The 19,930-nt window shown below is 41.6% G+C and overlaps 1 protein-coding gene across 5 annotated transcripts in view; it reads left to right on the plus strand.

The window, feature by feature from the left end:
• SVIL (supervillin) overlaps nucleotides 1–19,930 on the plus strand; it is a 231,288-nt gene that overhangs the window by 48,991 nt on the left and 162,367 nt on the right. For all 5 annotated transcript variants that reach the window (XM_042945239.1, XM_042945238.1, XM_042945240.1 and 2 more), the window contains exon 2: nucleotides 15,165–15,260. The gene's annotated coding sequence lies outside the window, so the exon portion shown is untranslated. The remainder of the gene's footprint in view (nucleotides 1–15,164; nucleotides 15,261–19,930) is intronic.

Consider the following 19,930-nt stretch of genomic DNA (forward strand, 5'->3'; position numbering starts at 1 on the left):
AATGGGCATTACGTCCGAGGTGAACGCCAGCTGAACTGGAGCCCTATGTGTGGCCAAATGCCGTTGTCAAAAACAGAAGAGCTGGCTGTCACTCCCCCGAGCCAGAATGCAGCTCAGTGTCCGAAGAGCCAGCTGCTGTGGCCCCCCCAGGTGATATCTCAGAGCCCAGAGTGACCTCCCTTGCCCTGCTGGAGCCAGCCACACCACCCGGTTCTCTCCACTTACCTTAGCTGACAGGAAATCTCTCCAGCACTCTATGTATAGTCCCAGAAACATGTCTTCTTGTACTGTCATGGTCAAAGCCGGCTCAGTCTTTGCTTAGCTGACTAGTGTCTACTCAGTATTTGCGTTTAGCAAGTTAAGCAGTCTTTCCTCTCAAGGGGTTTATGTCATACACGTCCACGCATACATCTACACGCACGCACAGCCCTCTGTTCTCTGAACTTGAAAGGCACGATGAGTGAACACATGTATGTTGAGGTAACACAGAAGTAACACAGCAACAGGATATAGATGAATATGTCTTTACTATGATTAACAAATCGTTGTGTAACGCTCGGGCAAAGGGGTTTTATCCCTTACTAGAATAGAGGGATCAAAGACAGGGCATGGTTATCCCTTCATCTGGGGAGCAAGGCAGGCCAGAGAAAAGTCATTAGTTTTATTAAAACAATTGAGGGTGTGGATAGAGCATAGTTTGAGGACTAGGAATGGAAGTGTCTTATGATGGCACCCGTGGGAGAACAGAGATGGCATGCTTCTGGGAGGCTCTGGGGAGGAGGAACATTCCAGTCGGTGGGGGAACTGGTGTCTAGGAGGGATGGTGTTCCAGGTCTCACACTGGGGCATACATGGGACCTGGCCTCATTGAGCCGATTGCTACAAAGATGTGTGTAGCAGGAAGAATCTCACAGCTCCCCAAAGAATCATGGTTCACGTCCTAATCCCTGGAAGCCATGGTTGTGTTAGGTTATATGACAAAGAGGGATTAAGTTTGCTACTCAACTCATGTCAAGATGGGGAGATTATCCTAGGTGACCCGAGTGGGCCTGAGATGATCACAAGCGTCCTCTGAAGTGAAGGAGGGAGGCAGGAGAGTCAGTGTCAAAGTGACGTCATGGGATAGAGTCTGCACTGTATTTGCTGCTTTGAAGATGGTAGAAGGGGCCACAAGCTAAGGAATGCAGGCGAGCGAAGAAATGGATTCTCCCCTAGAGCCTCCAGAAGGATGCAACACTGGCAACACCTTGATGCTTAGCCGAATGAGACCCATTTTAAATTTTTTTTTTTTTTTTACATTTATTTATTTTTGAGACAGAGAGAGAGCATGAACAGGGGAGGGTCAGAGAGAGAGGGAGACACAGAATCTGAAACAGGCTCCAGGCTCTGAGCTATCAGCACAGAGCCCGATGCGGGGCTCAAACTCACGACTGCGAGATCATGACCTGAGCCGAAGTCAGTCGCCCAACCGACTGAGCTACCCAGGCACCCCGAGACCCATTTTAGACTTCTAAGCCTTAGCACTATAAGATAATAAATTTGTGTTGTTTTCTTAATAAATTGTTTTTAATGTTTATTTTTGAGGGAAAGAGAGAGAGAGAGAGGGAGAACGTGAGCAGGGGAGGGGCAGACAGAGAGGAAGACATAGAATTTGAAGCAGGTTCCAGGCTCTGAGCTGTCAGCACAGAGCCCGACGCGGGGCTCGAACTCACAGACTGCGAGATCGTGACCTGAGCTGAAGTCGGACACTTAACTGACTAAGCCACCCAGGCGCCCCAAATTTGTGTTGTTTTAAGTCACCAAATACATAATAATTTGCTATGTTAGCAAGAGGAAACAATCCAATATAGAGACCTGTCTCTATTTGGAAACGTGAGATCCTTTTAGTTATTTATGGAATATAATGTAATGGAAAACTTATGGAATATAAATAAAGAAGAATCTTGTCAAAATGAATTCTAAGATCTCTCTAAGCTCATTTACTTTACTGGAATGACAGCAAAAACTTTATTTAATTTCCTATTATAGCCTCACTGCCTGAATCAGTGCCTGACTCATTCATCTTTAAATGAATGGATGTTTTTTAAGTACATCCATGAAAAACCAAAATGACTATCTTTTCAAAAAAATTATTTCATGCTGAAGTGTATCACTAATATTAGAAATCTAAATTCAGGCTCTTGTAACTACAAAGAATATCATACTTTACATTGCCATTTAGAGATGAGAGTCTTGGCGAGCAATATATATATTTTAGGTTGTTGGATTTAAGCAAGAGTCATTATTTCTTTCTTGGGTTCTAGGAACTTTTTGTACCTACACGTGGTTGGAATGTTAACTTGCCATTCGCCTGGTCAGTAAAACGGCTATAATATGTATCTCGTTGCGCCCTTAAGTTGGTGACCAAAAAAAAAAAAAAGAAAAGGAAAGAAAAAAGAAAGAAAGAAAAATGTGTTCATTATTTACGAAACTCAGTTGGGAAGTTTGCTATTGTTTACTAATGATATTATTAAAGGTCTTCGCATGGCATCTTTTAGAATTAAGAGTATTTCTAGTGTCGATTTGCTATTTCTTATTCTTTGAAAAAAGTCTTTGCTGGGATACTGCTGTGGGCCAGGCCCTGGGAAAGCATAGGCAAGTAAGACATGGCACTTATTCCAAAGGAGTTCACATTCTGTATGGGAAGAAAGACAAGTGAGTGATGAGAATATGGGATACTCAGTGTTAATCTGTGGTGCCAAGAGGAGGGAGCTTTCCACTCTGCAGGGAGAATACGGCAGAAAGGAGGAGACATTTGAACCAGGAACCAAAGGCTCAGGAGGAGGTTGGCCAGTAGAAGGGGACATATACTGATTGCCTACTGAATCTCAGGCACTGTGCTAGGCACTTGTGCATGTAACTCTGTCATTTGATTTTAATCCCAAGGAAAATGGTAATCTAGGTGAGTAACTTTTCAACACCACACAGGGTAGGATTTATATGCATTGTCTTAAAAGTCATTGGTTTTAAAGCTGAGGTAGACAAACTTTCCATAAAGGATCAGCTGTAAACATTTCAGGCTCTATGGGCCATACAGTTTCTGTCACAACTATTCAACTTAGCATTGTAGCAGGTAAATAGCTATCGATAATATGGAAATGAATGAGCATGGCTGTGTGCCAATAAAATTTTATTGACAAAATAGGCAGTGGCCCTGATCTAGTCCATGGGCTTCAGTTTGCTGACTCCTGTTCTAGAATGACAATTATAGCTACCATTTTGTTTTGGAATATTTCTAGAGAGGGAGCTTATAGATTTCATTAGTTTCTCAAGTGGGCCAGTGACAGTTTCAGAATGTGTTAATAGAATCTCACTAAGAAGTGATAGCAGGCTGGATTAATAATGGAGGTTCAGACTGACCCAATTTTCTAACATTTCACATCATTGTGGTTAATACTTAGCAGGCCTCTGAGAATCCAGATATAATTCATCTTTAAGTCATTATAGATGAGTCCAAAGAGAAAACCACACTGAATTCATTCTTGGCAGAGGATTTGACATTGTGTGGGTATGTATGTGTTTTAACTCTGAAATTTTAAAAAATAAAGATAGAGAAGATTTGTCTGGAACGCTTGGGAAGAAATAAGGTAAATATCTGAACAGATGACCTGGGAGAAGCCTAGGGCGTAAAGGCTCGCCGTTGCTGTCTTCTGAAAAGAGGCAGAAACATCTGGTTATTGTAACAATGAGGGGCTATGTGAAAGGAAGTCCTAAATCGAGATTAGAAAAACAGAATACATTTTGACATCTTAACGCAACAAGCCAGAAAAAAAAAATCTGTCTTTCATAGTTGAAACTGTGGGAAAAATCACTAAATTCCGAGATTTGAGTAAGGAATCTTTTCGAGCAAAACAGTGAATTGTTTTAGAACCGATCTTGCCAAGAATATATCCTAAGAGATATAGGGAGGTAGGAAAACACCTGGAACACCATTAAAGGACTTTAAAAATGTTACCAAAAGGAAACACTGGGAGGCCATTTACATCACCTGAGTAAAATCACTGAGAGGAGATTTTTCTCTTAACTAGTGTTGGAGCTGAACAGGTATGGTTACTTTCAGGAGCTCGTTTCTTTTGAGTAAAACTTAAAAAAGTTTTTTTTTAATGTTGATTATTAATTTTTGAGAGAGAGAGAGAGAGAGAGAGCGTGCGTGATCAGGGGAGGGGCAGAGAGGGAGACCCAGAATCTGAAGCAGGCTCCAGGCTCCGAGCTGTCAGCACAGAGCCCGATGTGGGGCTCAATCCCACGAATCTTGAGATCGTGACCCGAGCCGAAGTCAGTTGCTTAACCGACTGAGCCACGAGGCACCCCCCTTTTGAGGAAAACTTTTAAAAAAACCAAAAGCAGACTATGTTTATAAGATGGTTTCAAATGTGGATGGTTCCAACTAGATGGAAACATTTTCTCCCCAAAAGGAATAGATGGAAAGTCTATGCCTGTTGTCTCCAGAGGTCCCCGTGCTTGGCGTCCCCGAGTGTGTTTCCGATCTGGCTTCCCGTCAGGCTCTGTGCTGTGGAATCGGGGGGAAAGAAGGAGGAAAAGATGGAAAATACGGGAGCGGCCTCTTCCCGAACGACATGGTGCATGTTAGCAGGCCACAGTTACGCCAATCAAAACAAGTTAAATTTTTCCTTGTGTGTTGGATCCTGGGCACGAATGTTGCCTTGGATGAAGCAGATGGGATCTGGGACATGCACAGAGAGTCCAATAATGCGGAAGCGGAGCCTCTCTGGCCTTCTTCCTACTGCACTTCGTTCGGACCTGCAGGTGCCAAACTTGATCGCACGGTGCACTCGTGTGCTGTTCCTGGCCGCTTCCTAGGTTAGACGCAGCTTTGGTAAAACTCAGAAAGAGCTTTGTCAGCATTGAAATCTTAGGACAGCTGAAGAACATAATCCGTAAAGCAGGTAAATGCTTTGATGTGGATTATGTCAAGCAAACAGTGTTTATATAAAAGGCCTTCACATGTAAACTAATTAGAGTCTCATAATTTGACTTCTGTTTCCCGTCGGACAGAGCTTTTTTATAATGTAAATGTAGTAAAGAATATCCATATTCTTCAATCTGGCTGCCATTCTTTTCTTTTAGTAAGGATTAGATAAAGGGGCTCCTCAAAGCATTGTAGATATTTGAGAAGCTTTGAAGTTTTTATTAGCTTCGCCGGAAATCTTTGTTTCCTGCAAAGTTCACTAATGGAATATATAGTTTCTTACAGAAATCTGTTTCTTGGCTGTATATAGTAAATACGCTAGCCGGTGGGGATGCTTTTGCAGGATAAAATTAATATCTAAATGGGTCCTGAGTCAACTCTTACCACCGTAAAGCTTTTCAAGTCTGAAGGAATAATGTTAGTTGGGTCAAATTAACCTTTCCTTTATCTGAATTCGCCGATCTCACTTCTTGATAGGAATATAATATGAATTTCCCGTGGAGTGGCTTGGCGGCTGCTGGATACAGAATGAATGTGCAGCAGGTCTCAGCACCTTGCCTCTTGGTCAGTGGCACCATCGTGCACCCGGTTGCCCAGCCAGTCCCTTCTGATCTCCTCTCCTGTCACCGCCCCATCTAGGGCTGACCCTCTCTGCCTTGCTGTCTGGCTGGAGTGGCCTCTCCTGTCAGGTTCTCTGTTTCTTCTGGTCCACCTTGCCTGTATGCCTTCTCCTACAGCCTATTTTCCTTGGCATAACTATAGTTAATCTCTAAAACTAAATCAAGATCATGTCGCTCCCTTGCCCACGCCCAACAGTGGCTTCTGGATAAACCCAACTCTGGATAAACTCTGAATAAGACCCCAAGTCCTTCTTTGGCACAGAGCCTGTAATGATCTGTGCCAACTGTCTCTGACCAGCATTTCCTGCCAGCTCCCCAGCCGCACCTCCTTGCCCTCACCCCACTCCAGCCACCTCGCTTGTCCCTTGGACACCCAGTCACACGCCCATCTCGAGACCTGAGGATCTGTACTGGTCTCCTTTCTTCTGCCAGACCAACTCTCACTCCACATACTCCTCAGTTTGCTTCCCCAGTTTTCCAGGTCTCCGCAGAGATACCTGCCCACTTTACCTAAAATATAAGTCCCACCTTCTCTTACCCTGCACCCCTCCCCAAAGCTTTTACAAACCTACAGTCTATAATCGATTGAGCGATTTATTTGTCCATTCATGTATTTATAATTGATCTGTCACTCCCGAGAGAATGTGAGCTCCATAATGACGGGGACGTTGATTTGTCATCGTTATCTCTCATGCCTAGCACACGTGTAGGTAATCAGGATGTATCTGCTGGGTAGGGGTGCCTGGGTGGCTCAGTCGGTTAAGCATCCGACTTTAGCCCAGGTCATATCTTACAGCTCGTGAGTCAAGTCCCGCATCGGGCTCTGTGCTGACAGCTCAGAGCCTGGAACCCGCTTCAGATTCTGTGTCTCCTCTCTCTGCCCCTTCCTGGCTTGCGCGCTCTCTCTCTCAAAAATAAATGAACATTAAAAAAAAAAAAAAAAGATGTATCTGCTGGGTATTGAATGAAGGAAAGAACCAGAGTCATTCATACTGTTTTTAGTCTGCATATGTAGATCAAATCATAGGGCAGTTATGCTGTTTAATAGTACAGTGATGTTTTTGATTTTCCTACCTTACTAAAGGTTTGCAAGGTTTGTCTTAGATTTACTTCTTGCCTAAAGATTTTAGCAGTAACCTTGGTTTACCTTCAATGTAGTTCAACATGTAAGGTCCATGGTACCTGAACTTTCCTGGTGATTTAATGGTTTTGTGGTGACAATCGGTATAGATGGACAGAACCATTGGAGTCTTACCTGCCTACTTTCCTCAGTGACCAGCCAGCCCATATTTAGCACCAGAACAAAGAGGCACACACCCAAGTCTATTTTTAATACAGGAGAGTTCCCAGAATTATCTAAAGACTCAGAGTTTACTTTAATATATTTCATATGCCTGAAGGAGCTTTTTCTCCTACAAACGAGCAACCAATCATCTCATAAATATTGTATGAAAAGAAATTGGGGGTGGGAGTTAATAGAGGAATTTGGATAAATGGTTTGTAGAACTTTGTAGAAGGTAAGAATAGGCCCATTCCATGAGATAATTTTGTTGGCATAATTGCTAAGTGCTGCTTTAAAAAAAAAGTCTGATTTATTGATGTATAATTTACACATACTAAAATTCACACTTTTAAAAAGTAAACGGCTATGTGTCTTGATAAGTGCATAGTCATGTAACCACCGAAATGAAGATGTAAATCTCCATCACCCTAAAATATTTCTCGTGCTCCACTGTAATCAATCTCTCCCCTCGGTTCTGACCTCTGGCAACCACTGATCTGTTTTCTGTCCTTATAGTTCTGCCTTTTCCAAACATCACATAAATGGAATCACACATTATATAGCTTTTTGAGTCTGGCAGCTGCCACTAAGCTTAATACACTTGAGATATAACCATGTTTTTGTGTGTTTTGGTAATTTGTTCCTTCATTGCTAAGTAATATTCCGTTGTGTAGATAGAGTTTGCTTATCCATTCACCAATTGAAGGGCATTTGGGTTGTGTCCAGTTTTGGGTGATTAGGAATACAAAACTCCCGTATCTTTCATGTACAGGCGTTTATGGGCACGTTAGTTTTCATTTCCTCATGGATCGCTACCTAAGACCAGGATGGCAGGGTCAGATGGTAAATATGTATTTAAACTTTATAAAAAGACAACCAAACTGATCTCCCAAGTGGCTATGCCATTTTCTGCTCCTACCACTAAGGTGTGAGGGTTTCATGACCTGCCTTTTCATCCTCAAGCGTTAGATGCCCAAATGGCTTTCTTCTTTGAAGAGAAATCTTAGGGTTTACCCTTTCCCTTTTTAGCCTCTCCATTTTGTGTTCGTTTCTTCTACTTGGACCTTTAAATTATTTTTCTTTAAAAGTCTTTCATACCTGCAATGTTGCCTGAGTTTCTTTTTTTCTTCTCTGCACACAACACGGGGCCTTATATTCAGTAGATGCTAAGGTCACATCTGTTTGACTTGGTTGCCAGAAGCCAAATAAACCGATCTCAAGGGTAAGGACGGCCTTTAGTGGGACTTCGGTGCAAGCGTAGCAGAGTCAGAGGACATCTGCATGACAGAGGTGTGTAGGTTGAGCCCTGCCCCAAGATCTGGGGAGAGAGTTCTTTTGTCTCTCTTCTGGCAATAAGGTGTCTCCCAGGAGGTATGGGATGCAAACTGTGTTTGGACTTTCACAGTGATGAAGATCTGTTTTGCCCTAGGCAGAGAAGTCAGAAACTAATCTGTGTTATTAAAGATGTGTAGATTTATCTTGGAGATACTGACTGTGAAGTGGGTAGAATCTTGTAAAAGGTTGTTAATCTCGCTTAAATCTTTTATGTTATTTTTTTTTTAAATTTTAACATTTATTTATTTATTTTTGAGAGAGAGAGAGAGAGAGAGAGAGAGAGAGAGACAGAGTGTGAGCAGGGGAGGGGCAGAGAGAGAGGGAGACACAGAATCCGAAGCAGGCTCCAGGCTCTGAGCTGTCAGCACAGAGCCCAAGGCAGGGTTCGAATGCATGAACAAGACCATGACCTGAGCTGGAGTCGGCCACTTAACCGACTGAGCCACCCAGGTGCCCTGTATCAATTTATTTATATTTTAATCCTGTATAGTTAACATACATTGTTATATTGTTTTTTGGTAGACGAGAGCGAGTCAACAATTCTATACATTATTCGGTGCTGGTCCATGAAGATAAGTGTGTTCATAACCCCCATCACCTGTTTAACCGATCCCCCCACCCACCTCCCCTCTGGTAATGATCTCTGTATTTAAGAGTTCTCTGTAGTTCTCTGTAGTTAAGAGTCTGTTTTTTTGTTACTCCCTCCCTCTTTTTTTTCCCTTTCTTTGTTTTGTTTCTTAAAATCCACGTATGAGTGAGATCATATGGTATTTGTCTTTCTCTGACTGACTTATTTCACTTAGTGTTAAACTGTTTAGATCTATCCATGTCTCTGCATGCAAATGGCAAGTCTTCATTCTTTTTTATGACCAAGTAATATTCCAGTGTGTGTGTGTCTGTGTGTGCACCATATTGTCTTTATCCATCCATCTATCAGTGGACACTTGGGCTGCTGCCATTATTTTGGCTACTTTAAATAATGCTGCCATAAAAGTATGGGAACATATATCTTTTCAAGGAGATGGAAGAGAAGACTAAAGTATTTTTGTATTCTTTGGGTGAATACCCGCTAGTGTGATTACTGGATCATATGGTAGTTCTAATTTTGATTTTTTTAAGGAACCCCCATACTGTTTTCCACAGGGTCTGTGCCCATTTGCATTCCCCCCAACAGAAGCACTATTACTCGAAATGCTCCTAAGTGCTGTGACTTATAAAATGTAAATCTGTGAGACGCATTACTGAGTTCATAGTAGCCTTTTGACATTGTCTTACTAACTATGCAACGGATGGCAGAGGGTGGGTACAAGAAATAATTTGAGATTAGACAGGAGCTCCTTATACTTGAAACTGTTGAGACCCACCTCTGGGACATGCACCCAGAAGACATAACTTAAGATGAGAGTAAGGAAGTGAGAGTGACCAAAAGTCACCTCCTTACCTCCTTACCCATCAAGAGACCCATTACCTCCTTACCTATCGAAAGGGACGATAGGCAGAGTATACAGAGAGTGGACTCCAGCCCATAGAGCATATTTTTCTTATCAGATGCAGCTTGCTTATCAATAGGCCTTTTATTTGGTGTTTGTTGTGCACTTAAGAAAGAAAGAGCAAAGCCCAGCGTAATAACCTTAGTTTTGTGAAAATATGCACCCATGAAGTCAGTAGAGAGTAATAGAAAATGTTTGTCTTCACCAAGTGCTGCATCACACAGATAGACTGTGAGTGTCTAGGAGCCCAAAAGGAGGGCCATGATATTGTGGCTGCTTTGAGCCTGGTGTGATCCACTGGGAAGTCCAATTGCCTCTGGCAGAAGAAACCGTGAGCACTTGATTCTGTGAAGGGCCTTTTTTGTTGTGGCAGCTATACAGCTAGAGTGCCTTCTGGAACTGCCAGTAAAAATATACTCAGGTGGTGGCTTTCAGACTGTTCAAGTTTAAGGACACTTGGAGAAAGTCATGGTGCTTTTTGAGGTACACTTGGAAATGCTGAAATGTTGCATTCTGTTTTTCTGTTTCACAACTTAGCATATGATGTGTTTTGTCATTATATACATAATTATGTACACATATGTGTATGTGTCTATACATAATATATATGTATACACACATATATTTAATCACTAAATATAAAGTTGGCTCTTCATATAGATCTTAGTTCGGGTTGTTGTCACAAGAATAACATAAACTGGATGGCTTAAATGACAGACGCTTATTTCTCACAGTTCTGGAAGCTAGCGAGTCCAAGATCAAGGTGTTAGCAGGTTCTGTTCCTAGTGAGGGGTCTCTTCCTGGTTTGCAGATGGGCACCTAGCTGTGTCCTCACATGGTGGAGAGCAGAGAGCAGCAAGCACTCTCTCTGTCTCTCTCTCTCTCTCTCTGTCTCTCTCTCTCTCTCATAAGAGAACTAATCCCATGAGGACTCCACCTTCAGGACCTAATCACCTCCCAATGGCCCCAACTGCAAATATTATCATCTTGGGGATTAGAACTTCTCAAAATGTCAACTTTGGGAGACATGAACATTTGGTCCACAGTACTATATTTGGGTGCTATAAACAACATAAAGTCATATTCCCAAGTACATGTGTCTATCAAACAGCAAGCTGAATTTTTCTTCAATGTTTGCTTGCTACTTGTTTATGCATTTTGTGGTTACTACTAGGCAAGTACTAGTACAAGTGCTAGAAGGCACAAAAGATTTTGAAAAAAAAATATATATATATATGACAGAAGGTAAAATTGAGAATTCTGCCCATTAACTTAATTTTTCTAATTGTGATTTTAGATAGTACCTACATTCTTTGGATTTTGAAGCAGAACACCTCCCATGGTTCTGCTACCTTTTGAGAACTGTAACTGTAATGGGGTATATGGGAGACCTAGGCAGTAACAGCCAAAAGCCCATCAAATGGGAAATGTCCCCCTAGGAAGATGGCCCCAAGGACAGCAGGGTGGTGGAGCTTCTGGATCTCACCAGGGAGGATTGAGGTGCTTATTTTAGCTCCCTCTCCTTCATGTGTCCCCACGTCAGTTGCTATTTTGATTGTGTGCATCTTCCTGCAGCTGGTGGAGTGCTGACTGCCAGAGCCTTCATGGGGGGAATGAGCTGCCCCATGCCCACTGGTACCTCTGTCGGTCTTTCGGCATCTATTTATTGAGCACTGGCTTCCTGCCCATGAAATACTAAGAACATACAATACAAGCTAAAAACCCACAGTCTCATTTTAGAGAGGAAAAAAAAAATATGAACATATGAAAGGCAGGTAACTCTTGATCAAGAGAAGTAGAATACAAATGGATAGTCACAGTCAAATTATACTTCGGAATGCATTTAATATACCATTACTTAGTGAAGACTACCAACATTTAGTTTGGGAAGAATCCAGTATTTCAGAAAACATTAACTGTTCCATAAATATGATCCTAATGTGCAAAAATATTGCAAGCATAAGAGTTCAGGATGACAAACTCTCCTATAAATCATTTCACAGATAAAATGGGCCCATGGTCAGTACTCTTAAAATGGTCTATTATTTGTTCTTTAACCAAGATTTCTATATGCCTTCCCCCATATTAAAATGAAACCTGGGTTGTCTTAGTGTGTCCTTGAGAACTGTCCTTTCTTCTTTCTAAAGTCATCTCAGTGGCCTCAGTGATCTTTGAAGGGAGTCCCCACCCCCCACAGTGTCCCTGGTGTCCTCTCTCCTATATCACCTTCCTACTGTTGTCATTGCTTAATTGCCTCTAACCTTGGCTCCTGCACATGACCCGTCCAGTCACTTACTAATGGTTTTTCCATCAACTTGTGTGGTCCTGGAATGAATGCTAGCAGATGACACCTGGGACACCAATATAGTAAGTACATGTCCAAGGGGTGATGGAATGGGACTCTCCCCACACAATTACAGACCTGTGGTGATGTCTACAGGTTATTGTATACTTCCAGCTAGTGGCTACCTTCTAGCAGGTGCATGGTTTTGTTGATTTGGAGTCATCTTGTTTATTTTTGTTTTACAAGTGTTCAAATAATAATGATTATTTATTATTATTATTGATTCTCTGGCTAACCAAACCATAGATAGTCAAGAATTAATTCTAGTGGTCATTTATCATTAGATAATTGGCACGAATTCAGGAGAGAGAAAACTCACTGAGGAAGAAGTGAGACAGTCAGAGAAGGGTCTCATGGAAACTGGAGGCATCTAAGCTGAATCCTGAAAGGTATCTTGAGATTTATATGAGGAGAGGGAGGAAGTGCCCATGGCTCCTGAAAATATCTTTAAGAACCTCCTTCCCTTGCTGTAGGCATCCAGGAAAAGAAAGATGGGTAGCCAGAGCAAAAGTGGGTCTCATGGAAGCCTCATCCCTAGGGTCTGTAATTGGATGCCTGGTAGAGGAAGGGGAAGACCTTGCTAGATGCTCCAAACCTCGAGGCACCTGAAACTGTAGTTAGTTAAGCAGTATGTGAATAAAACTCACCATAAAGGTCCTTTCACTGTGGGCACCTCCATCGGCACCTCCTGTCAAACCTAAGTCTTTTGAAACATGAAAGTATGTTTTTCTCTGGTGTATCTTCCCTCCAGATGCAGCTGGTCTAGAATTAGTCACAAAGTCATATGAGAGGTTTTGTCCAGGGGTGTGTAATCATCTGAAAGTCAGGTGAAAGTTTGTTTTTGACCCGGAAGCAGTATTTCAGAAGGTGGGAACGAGCCCTGGCAAGACGAGCTAAGACCCTGACTTGGGTGCCCCTGCCTGCTGCACATTGATGCTCTTTCCCCCAGAGCCCTGTTTCCCTCTGGAATTTTGCCGCCGCTATGCGGGTTTGACTAGTTTACTAAACTTCAGCCCGTCACTTAATTTGGACCCTTTCCTCTTTGCGGTTTTGCTCTTTTCTTTCCCCAAGTTATCTTGTGTGGATTAAAGCCGATTTATGGTTTTGTTTACCTGTCAGCAACCATATTCTGAAGTTTCTTAGCTAGTGACAGGTTGTCTCTGGGAAAGCCAGATTCCTGGAACTAGTGATGTAGGTACAGGCCTTTCAGACTCCTTCTTGGTCCTTGGGCTCATGATCTCCACTGTGTAGATTCTCTTCTTTCTTGACCCACAGTTGTAGAGTTCCAAGGGGACCCTCCTGCACACTCAACTTTGAGAAGCCCTGCTCGGGAGGACGCTTGAGGGACTTGGGCCAAGGTCAGACATGGGAGTCTGGCGGAGAATAGATCTAAGAGGGAGAGATGAGGATTTCTTCTTCTCCCTTACCTCTTGGCTTCTTTTGGTTCTCTTGGCCTTTCTCCTTTTGAATAATTTCATTCTTCATTCCTGTGTGGCCAGTACAGAAAGTGGGTCTCCTTCTCTAACGCAGGCAAATCCTTCCCCAGTTTAGTATACTGAGGAGGGCCCCAGGGGAAAGACAGGCTTACACTGGTCTAGCCCAGTTCACAAGGCTCCAGAGCTTTTTAGTAATAAACAGATTTGTGGGGGAGGAGGGAAAAGAAATATATATGTATTTTTGGCACAAGAGATAGTCTACTTAAACCCAATAGTTTGTCTGTGTTTACCACAACCATATTTGTGGTTTGAAGCAAGAGTTCACAGCTGTCTGAATTTCACTGGGCCTGGGTGACAATAATGTTTTTTTTTGCTTTGGGGGAACTTCATGTGGGTTGACTCCCCTGCATCCCCTCATCACCACAAACTGATTGCCTCCTAAGTTGCCTCAGCAAGGGCTTGTGGAGAGGAACCCCGTTCTCTCTACACTAGGTAAGATAGGATCTGATGCCACGCCTCCCATATGTTTCTACAAACTAAGAACTGACGCCAGCACTGGTCCTTTACAACGCTGGTGTGTGGTTGGCCGCTGTCCAGCTCAGGGCCTTCTGTGCTTGAGTGAACTCTTTGCTAAGATGACTTTTTCAAACGGTAATGCAAGGAAGCACGGAACAGACATCGGGAGGAGATAAGAGGAAGTGCCTCAGTTTCCCGAAACAAAGGTTTTCCAAAGCCACTAACATTCAACCACTGACCAACTAACCACTAACTATCTAACAGATCCAGGGGCTTTCCTCTTTCGTCCGGGATCTCAGGGCTGGAGCCTTGCTTATGTTTGGTACCCCTCTCCCCGGCTGAGGCATTGGAATGCCACACAGGCAGTCAGCCATTTGGAGTGTAAGAAATGAACCTGTTAGCAAGTGAGTTATCTTGTATACAGATTACACGCAGCTAGGAAAATCACACTGGGAAATGGACATATGCCTTCATCCTCCTCGGTTATACTTCTAATACGAGTGGGGTTTTCCCTCGTTCCCCAGCATGTGAGGAAAAGAGCTGTTGAAGATTTTATCTGTGTGGACTTAATGGCATAGACTGAGTTCTAGCCCAGTTACTCACTCTGGACACCCTAGACTTTATGCTAGTCTTCAACTTCTTTCTTCAGTCTCTCTCTTTTTCTAAGGAGTTGGGCCTTTGTCATTTCCTTCTGGCAATACACATCCAATTCCTTGATGAATTCCAACCCATCCTTCTCTGTGTTTTCAAGTCTCCCTTTGTTACAAGGCTTCTTTTCCAAGTCCCCTTATTTGGATCTGATGTAAATTTGTATTTGAGAAAGTGCTCATATTTATTCAAGATAATTCTTGCCTTTAGACCAAATATATAGATGTATAGAAACTTTGGAGAACCATTGCATAGAAATGACTTTATTACTGGGTTTAAGATGAAAGAAAGACTTTTTTTTTTATTGAGTATTTTTTCTAAGAGGTTTTAAAAGGTACTCTAACCACTGCCTGTAATTTGCTGTAGCTGATGTAGATGAATAATTGAAAGAGTAAAATCTCTTTAGGAGCAGAAAATTAATCACAGCAGTGTATCCTGTTTTGCTCATACATGTGGTTGTCTTATATTATTGGCTAATTTTTTTTCTTAGATTTCTAAGTTGAAATTTTTTTCTCCTTTTTCAGAGAAAGTTTGAGTAGATAACCTTGAAGACTCAGAGAGCTACAAAGATTTTGAAGTCATTCGACATCTGAAGCTATGATTTAAATATCAGCAGTACAGTAAGTATATAGGAAAGAAATATAATAATTTTGTGGTTAACACATCACTGGCTTTGACTGCATTCTGAAAATAGGTTAAAGTATACATCGTGAAGGGTGATGAATTTGTTTGAATCACATTCACCAAACCAGAGCTCTGAGAAGATTACAGCTCCCTCTGTGATAAATTACAGGACCACAAACGCACAGGGGAGATGAGCCCTTCTGATAGTTGGAAAAATCTTTATATCTCCTTAGTGTCCCAGCGGGCCCTTTAGGAGCTCCAGGAAAGAAAAAGGAAAGCTTAGTATTGGAGTTTTCTTTTTGGACTGAGCTGTGGCTAGGGGAGAGCTCTCAGGGACCCTAGGTTAGACTTTTTAGATGAGAGTGGAGCCGGCACAGAAAGGGGAACACATGCATCCTTCCAGGAGCTGTGCTGTCTGGACTGCCTCTCTGGGGCCGTATTTCTCAATGTGCGTTCCGAGGAACACAGTTCCCTAGACTATTAATGCAGTGGGGACAAAGGTGGGAAGCTGGGTCGGTGCTTCAATGAGTTTAGAAAACATTGAATCAAAATTAAGCAAACTTTCTTACGGAAGGGTCTCAAAAACGAATGAGCCTTGTGAATTAGTCAGTAGTACTTACCAGAGTCACGTGGAACTCGTTTCTTGTGGGGCATCCTGAGACCCGTGTCCCATTTGTTCGTTAACTAGTTAATGAACACCAGCTGTACATGGTGTTCGATGCTAAAAATACAGCAATAAATGAGATTGGCGATGCCTGCATACAGGTAGCAAATAAGGTAAGAAGTAAAAGCAATTATTGATAGACATGATAGCAACTGTTTAAGAGAATGGTCTTGGGAGCGAGGCGACCTGGGTTTTTAACCTGACTCTGCCACTTATAAACTCTATAACCCAGAACAAGACCCTTAAACTCTCTTTCTATTTCCACATTTATAAAATGGTGATAAGAGCGTCTACCTAGTAAGGTTGTTGTGAAGATAAAAACAATGAATACATGCTGGCAAATACTAAACCAAGGATTATCACAATTTGTACTTACAATACTAATGGCTGAATGCTTTGAGGTTTATGTGATAGACTGGGGAAGAGAGAGTGATAGAGATTTTTGAATAATTCAGGATGGTTCAAGAATTCCTAAATTAGAGACCTCTAAAGATGAGAAATACTGAGCTATGGAGATGGTATAGGAAGAGTATACAGAAGGAAACATAAGTGTGAAAGGGTATGTCTTATGTAGAGAAGGTATTAGACAAATACCAACACCCCTTTAAGATTAAAGAAAACAACAACAAACCAAACAACAACAATAACAACAACACAGCAGGAATTGAAGGGAAGTTGTTTAACCTGAAAAGGGCATCTATGAGAAGCCCACAGCTAACTGATCACACTTAATATGAAGGACTGAAAGCTTTCCCCTAAGATCAGGAACAAGACAGGGATGTTCACTCTCATCACTTCTATTCAGTATTGTACTGGGAGTTCTAGCCAGGGAAGCTAGGAAAGGGTATGAAATAAAAAGCTTCTAATTTGGAAAGGAAGAAGTAAAACTATCTCTATTTGCAAATGACATGATCGTGGGTATGGAATGATCTAAGGAATCCACTAAACTATCAGGAAGGTTGCAGGATACAAGATCAATATACAAAAATCAATTGTACTGCTATACATCTATAGTGAACAATCTGAAATAAAATTAAGAAAATATTTCCTGATGTCTCTCTCTCTCTCTCTCAATCAAAAATGAATTAACATTTAAAAAAATTAATTAAAAAAAAAACTTCCTCTAGGGGTGCCTAGGTGGCTCAGTCAGTTAAGCCTGAATTTTTTTTTTTAATGTTTATTATTTTTTGAGAGAGAGAGAGAGAGGGCACAAGTGGTGGTGGTAGTAGGAGGGAGCAGAGAGAGAGAGAGAGAGAGAGACAGAATCTGAAGCAGGCTCCAGGCTCTGAGCTGTCAGCACAGAGCCCAATGTGGGGCTTGAGCCCATGAGCCATGAGATCGTGGCCTGAGCTGAAGTCAGACGCTTAACCAACAGAGCCACGTAGGCACCCCAAGCCCAACTCTTGATATCAGCTCAGGTCGTGATCTCACAGTTGTGGGATTAAGCCCCACATCGGGCTCCATGCCGAGTGTGGAGCCTGCTTGGGATTCTCTTCCCCCACCCCCTGCTCCTCCTCTGCTTATGCTCTCTCTCTCTCTCAAACATAAATAAATAAACTTTAAAAAAAAAATAAAATATTTCCTCTTATAATAACATGAAAAAGAAAAAAATAGGAATAAGTATAATCAGAGAAATGTAAAATTTACACTCTTAAAACTACAAAGCGTTGAAAAAATTAAAAAAAAATCTAAATAAATGGCAAAACATCTGATGTTCATGGATCAGAAGACTTACTATTGTTAAAATGGCAGTACTCCCTAAATTGATCTATAGATTCAGTGTAATCTGTATCAAAATCTCAGGGGATTTTTTTGCAGAAATTGACAGAGACTAAAATTCATATAGAAATTTAAGGGATCCAGAATAGCCAAAACAATCTTGAGAAAGAGGAGAATTGGAAGATTTGTCCTTTCTGATTTCAAAACTTAATATAAAGTTACAGTAATCAAGCAAGTGTGGTACTGGCTTAAGGATAGACCTATAGATTTTTGGAATAGAATTGATCAGAAATAAATGCATACATGTATGGTAAATGATTTTTGACAAATGTGTTAAGACAATTCTTTGGGAAATAGTCTCTTCAACAAATGGTGTGGGACAACTGGATATCACCATGAAAAGGAAAAAAGTTGGACCCTTACCTTACACCATATATAAAAAGTAATTCAAAGTGAATCAAAGGACTAAATGTAAAACCTAGAACTGTAACACTCTTAAAAGACCACATGGGTATTAATCTTTATGACCTTGGGCTAGGCAATGATTTTTTTGAAATATAACACCAAGAGCACAAGTGAAAAAGAAGCATAGATAACTTGGACGTCAAAATTAAAAGCTTACCATCAAGAGAATGAAAAGAAAACCCAAAGGATGAGAAAAAAAGTTTGAAAATCCTATAATCTGATAAGGGACATATATGGACCATATATAAAGAACGCTTACCCCTCAGTAATAAAAAGATAACCCAATTCAAAAATAGGCCAAGATCTGAACAGACATTTCTCCAAAGAAGATAGGCGAATGGCTAATAAGCACACGAGAAGATTCTCAACATCACTCGCTGTGAATGAGAGGCAAATCAAAACCACGATGTGATGCTACTTCATAGCCACTGTGAGAAACAGGGACAAAGGCTGATGAGGATGTGTAGAAGTTGAAACTCTCATACACTGTTGGTGGTCATGCAAAATTTTTCCAAAGCAGTTGCTTTGGAAAATAGTCTGGCATTCTTCATTGGGTTAAACGGTGTTGCCTTATGATCCAGCATATTCACTCCTAGGTATATACCAAGATAAATGAAAACGTGTGTCTATATAAAAACACAAATATTCATAGCAGTATTGTTCATAATTGCCAAATAATGGAAACAACCCAAATGTCTGTCAACCAATAAGCAGACAAACACAATATTGCATATCCGTGCGATAAGATGTTATTCGGCTATAAGAGGGAATGAAGTACTGATACATGCTATAATATGCTAAGTGAAAAAAGCCAGACACAAAGACCGTACTGCATAATTCCATTTATATGACAGACAAGTCTATAGCGACAGAAAGATTAACGGATGCACAGGACTGCAATGTCCAGGGGGAAACTGAGAGTGACTGCTAATGGGTACATAGTTTCTTTTTGGGGTGCTGTCGATATCTAAAACTGATTTGATAGTGGTCATACAGATCTATAAATAAACTAAGACCATTGAATTGTACACTTTAAGCTTGGTGGATCGTATGGTATATGAATTACATATCAATAAAGCTGATGTATATATTAAAAAAGGATATGTCTTAGAGGTATAACCATCAACACTTGGTGGTAAGTGAGATATAGGGAGTGAGGACTGGGGAGGAATTAAGAATGCCTCTCAGATTTGGGCCCTGGCAACTTCTCAAGGGAATAAAGACTGGGAGAGGAGGTTTTGTTTTGTTTTGTTTTGTTTTGTTTTTTGTTTTGTTTTAATGGGGAGCGCCAACTTTGAGGATCAAGGGTTTTGTTATGGACATTCTAAGTTTGAGGTACCTGGTAAATATCCAAATAGAGATGTTAGGTCGACAGTTGAATGTGAGTCTGAAACTCGGAGAAAAAATCCTGAATGCAGGTAACATTTACATGATAGGTAAACCCATAGGAGAGGATGAGAACTCTGTGTGTGTGAGCAAAGGAGGCTCAGAATGAGATGGACTAGAGGAGGAGAGCCAACAAAGAAACCTGAGGAGGGGTCAGCCAGGGAGGAAGGAAAGTAGAGGGGTATGAGGTCACGAAGCTCGGGTGACTTCGGAAGGAGGGAGGTGTCCACAGAGCTGATGCTACTGAGAAGTCAGGAAGAGGAGGACGGAATTGGAATTGCCCAGATGGATGCTGTTGATGACCTTGGCAAGAGTAGCTGCGTAGTGGAGACTCCAGAACAGTGGGTTGAAGAGGGGATGTGAAATCCTAGAGTAGAGAGAGGTAGGGCGACTGATTTTAGAAGTTTTGCTGGAACCACATTCTAGTGAAGA

Source organism: Panthera leo, chromosome B4 (genome assembly GCF_018350215.1).
Source record: "Panthera leo isolate Ple1 chromosome B4, P.leo_Ple1_pat1.1, whole genome shotgun sequence".
Taxonomy (NCBI): Eukaryota; Metazoa; Chordata; class Mammalia; order Carnivora; family Felidae; genus Panthera; species Panthera leo.